The following is a 6,452-nucleotide window of genomic DNA, read 5'->3' as shown; positions in this document are numbered from 1 at the left end:
TCTTACCACATTCTGTCCGCTGGAAGGCCACTGAGGTGAATCCGTCTAAAAAGAGGACCAGAAGTTCAGAGAGGTATATTGCTGTATTGGGACTTTACATGGGAAAAGAAACTAAAAATGAAGAAGATAAATTAGTTTGAACCGGTAATTAACAGTAGAGACACATCTCTTTTTATTGCCCTTCACAAGATGTTTTGTTTTAACAAATTGAAGGTTTGTGGCAACCCTGTCTAGAGCGAGTCTGTTGGCACCAACGGCATGTGCTTAATTCGAGTCTCTGTGTCACCGTTTGATAACCCTCAAAATATTTCAGACCTTCCACCAGCAAAAAGGTTATGACTTGCTGAAAGCTCAGATGATGGTTAGCATTTTTTAGCAATAAAGATTTTTAAGTTAAAAAGGTTTTTTTAGACATAATGCTATTGAACACTTACTAGACTACAGTATAGTGTAAACATAACTTTTACAGGCACTGGGAAACCAAAAAATTCGTGTGACTCGACTTACTGCAATATTTGATTTACTGTGGTGACTTGGAACCGAACCTGAAATATCTCCAAGGTATGCCTGTATTTAGATTATGGTTGCAATCATGCATGCATTAGAATGAACAAAGTATTGGCTCTTTGCAGCAAGAGGCTCAGTTTTTGCAGAAGTATTTGGGGTTTCACTCCCAAGGCTCACTATGAATCCTTTGATAGTCAAACAGTTCTCTCTGGAAGTTCTTGGTCATTTCTCTTACAGAAGTTCTCTTCCTCTGTGGTCAGCTGCTGCTCCATTTCCACGGCATCACTTCCATCAACTTCATGAAATCTCACGCTTTTTGCAAGATTTGCAGTTTCACTCATAACCATTTGCTTTGTATTTGCGTGGTTAAATGTTAATAGCATCTGACAGTCAGCTAGGGACTGATCTGGGTGGGGATATGTTGTGGTTGAGAGGGAACTAACCTGTAAATGTTGCAGTGGCTGGCCTTTGCTTACTGTGTGTACTTTGGACCTGAGAGATTCAGATATTGAGTACTCAGAGGACTGGAACATCCCCATTTTAAACTTGGGGAAATGCTCATTGAGGCTCTTGGCTCAGCCTTACCCAAAGTTTCACAGCCAGTAAGGACAGCCATGACCAAGAGTCTAGAGTTCTTTACCAGAGTTTTCTGGAGGTGGGGATACAGATAGTGAAGGTGGAAGAGGCTGAGTTGATGATGAACCTAAGCTCCAATTATAACATCATCACAATAGGGCTCTCTCTCAAGAAAAGAAACAAATATACTGTCCTGGGGTGTCTCTTGCAGGGGGTGAGGTGAGGAGAACTGCCCGCTCATAGACCCTAGCTGTGTGTTGACCATAGGCTTGGGAGTTCACATGAATTAACCCAGTCTTATAGCCCTCCTATGAGCTGGGTGTTGTTACCACCATCTCACAGTGAGAAATGTGATCCTCAGATCAGAAGCCCAGTGACAGACTCAGGTCACACGGCTGGGAGGTCTCAGAGCCCAGATCTGACTTGCAGTTTTCCCATTCTCATTCCTTTTGCTAAAACCACGCCTCCTGGCAGTCTTCTGGATGCAGCGCTAATCTGGTGTCAGCCTCCCAGTGGCCCCTGAGGGGTTTCTTTCCCCAATTTAGCACAGGAGGGTTTTGATTGAGGCTTGTGTTAGTATTTCCCACACTTCCGCAGTTCTCTGGCCTGTGTCTCTGCCGCCACTTTTTGCCATCAACATATAGCACTTGTGCTATTATTTACTTAGTGTTTTTCTTTAAATCATTTCACTTTTTTCAGGACAGACGTGTATTTTAGGCTAAATAGGAAATCTGTTATCAGGTGCTGTAACTAGAAGAAAGTCATAAAAATAAACGTCATGTAAATAAACATCATCAGTCTAGCTAGAAACTTTCTCTCTGTTAAAAAGGGATACAATTTGTACACCCATGTTCATAGGAGCATTATTCATAATACCCAGAAGGTAGAAGCAACCCAAGTGTCTGTTGGTGGATGAATGGATAAACAAAATGTGCTCTATACATTCAAAGGAATATTATTCAGCCTTAAGAAGAAAGGAAATTCTGACATATGCTACAGCATGGATTGACCATAAGGACATCATGTTAAGTGAAACAAGCCAGTCACAAAAGGACAAATATTGTATGATTCCGTTTAAATGAGGTTCCTAGAGCCAAACAGAGACAGAAAATAGAGTGGTGGTTACTAGGGGCTGTAGGGAGTGGGGAATGGGGAGTTAGCGTTTAATGGGTGCAGCGTTTCAGTTTCTGGAGGTGGAAAAGCTCTGAAGATGAAAGGTGGCCATGGTTGCAATATGAATGTACTTAATGCCACTGAACCGTATACTTAAAAATGGCTAAAATGGTAAATTTCTTGCATATTTTGCCACCATAAAAAATCACTAAAAATCAGGTGTCTTGTTTTCTATGTCCAATAGAAGTTTGAAGAATGAAAATCAAAAGGACAGAAGGCAGTGTTAGAAAGAGGTTAGAGACAATTTAGTTCTAAATGGGCGCTTCTGGTTGCCACCGGGATCGAGAAAGACTGAAAAGTAAATGACTTTTTCATGGTGTGACTCAGTAGTTTATCTAAAGGCCTGTCCGGGGTGCCACTTACTGCCCTCCCACAGATCACCGGGGGAGCAGCCCCCATGTGGAGAGACACTTCACTAGGGCTGGGGTGTGGCTCTCCCAGGCTGGGGAGTGGGAAGTGGCTTGCCTTCCTCCCTGCCAGGGGGACTGAACAAGGACCTGACACACCTCCTAAAGCGGAAGCATCTGGAATGTTTTATAGGGGAATTGGAGTCAGAAAAGGCTTCCCAGAGTAGGCAGGACTGGGCCCTAAGGGATGGAGAGGAGCTAGCGTGCCACAGGTATGTGTGTGTCAGAGCAGGAACAGAGCAGGGAGATGGGGATGAACATGGCAAGCACATCCCGAACTGGCTGGAAGTAGAAGTTGGATGGGGCTAGACCGTGAGGACAATGGGAGCCACTGCTGGCTTTTGAGCTGGGGAGTGTCTTGGCAGTGAGTTCCAGGATCTGGAGGGCAGGGTTATGTAACTGGCACCCCCAATTGAGGCGGTGCATAGTAAGGCTAGCACAGATCCAGGATGGAAAATAGAGGGGCTTTTGGGGTGAGCAGGGCTTCCTCCTGGGCCCTGAGAGCAGCTGCTGGTGTTGTAACCCTAGAGGTGGCCAGGAGACCTTGGAAAGGAAGGAAGGGCCTAGAGGTCAAGGGCTTCATCATGGCCACAGAAAACCAAAGTGTGGAGGAGGGCAAGAGTTTGTCCAAGTCACCCAGCAGGAGTGTGGCCGAGTGGTCAGGGCACAGACACACGGGTGTCCCTGCAAAGTCTTTGCACTGCAGCTGGGGTGGGCCTGCGCCTCCCCTAAATCTCCCTGCCCTGCAAGGAGCAGCTCCCCTCCTCAGGTGGCACAGAGGCCCCCTGAGCTACCTGTGGGCTGTGCTTGAGCAGATACAGCAAGGCCTCCAGTGTTGGGGCAGAGAAGAGGGAGACCATGTTGGGACCTGCTTCTTTCTCCCTGTTGCTGCATCCCCATCACAGCCCTGGGGGTAGAAAAGCACATTCTTGAGTCAGAATTTTCCTAGGGAGTCTGGCTGGGGCCCTGGCAAGAGAGAGCACCCTGTCTCCCCACCAACACACACAGACACTTCCCCCTGTTGCTTAGGGTTCTGTGGATGAGGTGACTGATGTAGGACAGGCTGGACCAGACCCCTGGCTCAAGGAGAAGCTGGCCGGCCTTCCAGCCTCACAGTTCTGGCCATGTTTTCTGAGCTCTGCTCCCAGTGAGCCCTTTCTCCAAAGGGCTCTGCACTGGGTAACTCTTGTCCTCCCAAGGCCTCAGGCACCCCATCTGTGAAACCTGAGGGCTTCACGGAGCACTTCCGCTGACTCTGCAGCATTACCCTTGATAAGCCCCACACCACCCCATGAAGTGGTACTGTCGTTGTCTCCATTTTACAGAGGGGAAACTGAGGTTCAGAGAATTTCCGTCACGTGCCCAAAGTTACCCAGCCAGGAAATGGTGGGCCTGGGATTTGAACCCAGGCAGCGTGACCCAGCCCTTGCCTGAGGTCCTTGCCATCATCCATCTCATTGATCGTTAGGTCAGGCAGGGATCATTCTCCCTTTCCTACACAAGGGGAAACTGAGGCCAAGAAAGGTGACGTCTCTTGCCCAAGGGCACAGAGCTGAGTGGGTCTTGGACCCCGCTGGATGCCACATTGGCCAGCCCTTCTCCCTCTCCCCACGGACGCCCAGCATCTCTGCAAATGTGCAGCTGCCCGAAGGAAGTGCTGCAGGCCCTGAGGGGGTGAGATCAAGGGGTGAGCTGGGAGTGGCTATCAGCTCAGAAGTAACAAATAGCCTTCTTCCAGCGACAGAAGAAGGGAAGTGGGATCCTGCAGTGCAGCTGTTGGGTGAAGAGAGCAGAGAGCAGTGCAGGGGCAGGGAGGTCGCCTGCCCGCAGCGCAGAGGTCCCCAACTTCCCCTTCTTCGTGCAGAAGGCGGCGAGACGGCGGTGAGACAACAGCAGCTGCACAGGTCAGCCCCTCGGTCTGGGTCTTTCCATGCCCCACTCCCTCCAGATTCTGTCCTGACCCTTGGGTTCCCTAGCAGGCACTGGGCACGCCCCTGCCTGGGTGGTTGCTGGACTGGTGACATCCGTGGAGCCGCAAGGTGGGGACTCACCTTCATTCCCTTCACCAGTTCCTGGGCCCCTGATGACAACCCCAAATCTCAGGAATGTACAGATCTATGTTTTTGAAAAAAGGCATTTATATTAAGGAGTGGTTGGGTGCTGGGTTCAAATATTTATCCCCCCCACCCCCCTACCCCATGTGGACTGGTGCAAGTTATTGAACTTTGCTTTTCTGCACCTGAGTTTCCTCATCTGTAAAATGGGGCTAGTCCAGTAACCTGCACCTCAGGTGACAGGGGTGAGGGCCTGGCACAGAGTTTATGTTGGGCGAATCAGAGCAGATGCGGTTCCTCTGAGTGACCTGGAAGGGAGCCTGGGGACAGTGTGTTCTCAGGCAAAGGCTCTGGACCTGGCTGGGTCACAGACCCCCTGTTGGGTGCTGGTGGAGCCTCCTTTTCCCTGCCTGTGAAATGGGGCTGATCATGGCACCTGTCAGGACTTTCCTGCAGAGACCACAGGTTCACTTTTCACCCAGGCCAGGGGGAGGCCAGAAGTAGGGACGTCAGCCTTTGGTTGGCAAGAGCAGCTGTTGGGAGGGGCAGGCGGGGCCCTATCCAGAAATGCAGTGGCTCAGTGGAGACTGGTGCTGCTGGGGAGAGGGTGGGCACAGCCAGCTCTGGATAGGAAGGCAGGGCTTCCGAGCTCTCCCGCCGAGTGTAGTCCTGGCTGGCAACCTTGGGTCAGAGCCTTAGATTCCCTGGAGTGTGGATCATGGAAATGGTTGTTTGAGTCTCTCTTCCTGGGAAATAGATGACCTTGGCCTCATTTTACAGATGAGAAAACCTGAAGCACAGAAAGGTCAAGTTCCTTGCCTAAGGTCAGACCTCAAGTGCTGAATACTGGAACTAGTTATCAAATTTACATCTTCTGAAGGCTCTGTTCTGCTCTCCACTTGTCGCCTTATCCATGCAGCAACCCAGCCACCAGGCCATCTTTAGGAGGCTGCAGCGCATTGTGGGAGAGAGCACTTGACTTGGAGTCTCGGTTTGCGTTTCGGCTACCCACTGGCCTGCTGAAGAACTCCGGGAAAACCCTTGTGTGGTATTCAGTTTTGCCACAGTCAATGGAACCTTCTTGAGAGTCAGGTAAGGGATTTCTGTTTTCTAGAGGACCCCAAATAGCAAATCGCAAAAAGACGGAGATGGCTGAGGGTGTGAGGTAATGGTGAGTGGTGGTCTCTCTGAAAAGATGAGGCGGGGGATGTTGGAGGTTGCAAGCAGAAGTGAAGATGGTGGTTGCTCCTGGGAAAGGGGGTGGAAACCACAGCTTCTCTTTGGGTGCTTGGTGGGGGGGATGTCACTTCTGCTTTGGCCTTAATTTCCCCAGCTGCAGGGTGGGGTTAAGCTCCTCTTCCCTCTGTGTATGGCTGGCAGAAGCATGGCCAAGGGCCTGGGGACCCCGTCTTAGGGTCCAGACCCTGGAGGTCAAATCCACATCACTGTCTGGGCCTCAGTTTCCCCCTTCGTACTGTGAGGGGGTCTTTTCTACACTCTTGGGTTCTCAGTTTTCTCACCTGAAACATTCCAAATGGTTTCATTCAGTGGTTTCCTTTGTCCCTCCAAATCTTTTCCTTCAGTCGCTGAGGCTCTGAGAGGGTAAGTGAATTGCCCAAGGTAACACAGCCAAATAAATAACCTAATAGCCAAATAAATAAGAACCCAGCACTCTATGACTCCAAAGTCTTTATTCTCTATTATTTATTTATTTATATGTGTTATATTATATGTG

This window comes from Leucopleurus acutus, assembly GCF_964270905.1.
Source record: "Leucopleurus acutus genome assembly, chromosome: 20".
NCBI classification, from domain to species: domain Eukaryota; kingdom Metazoa; phylum Chordata; class Mammalia; order Artiodactyla; family Delphinidae; genus Leucopleurus; species Leucopleurus acutus.
This window is presented reverse-complemented; position numbering follows the sequence as displayed.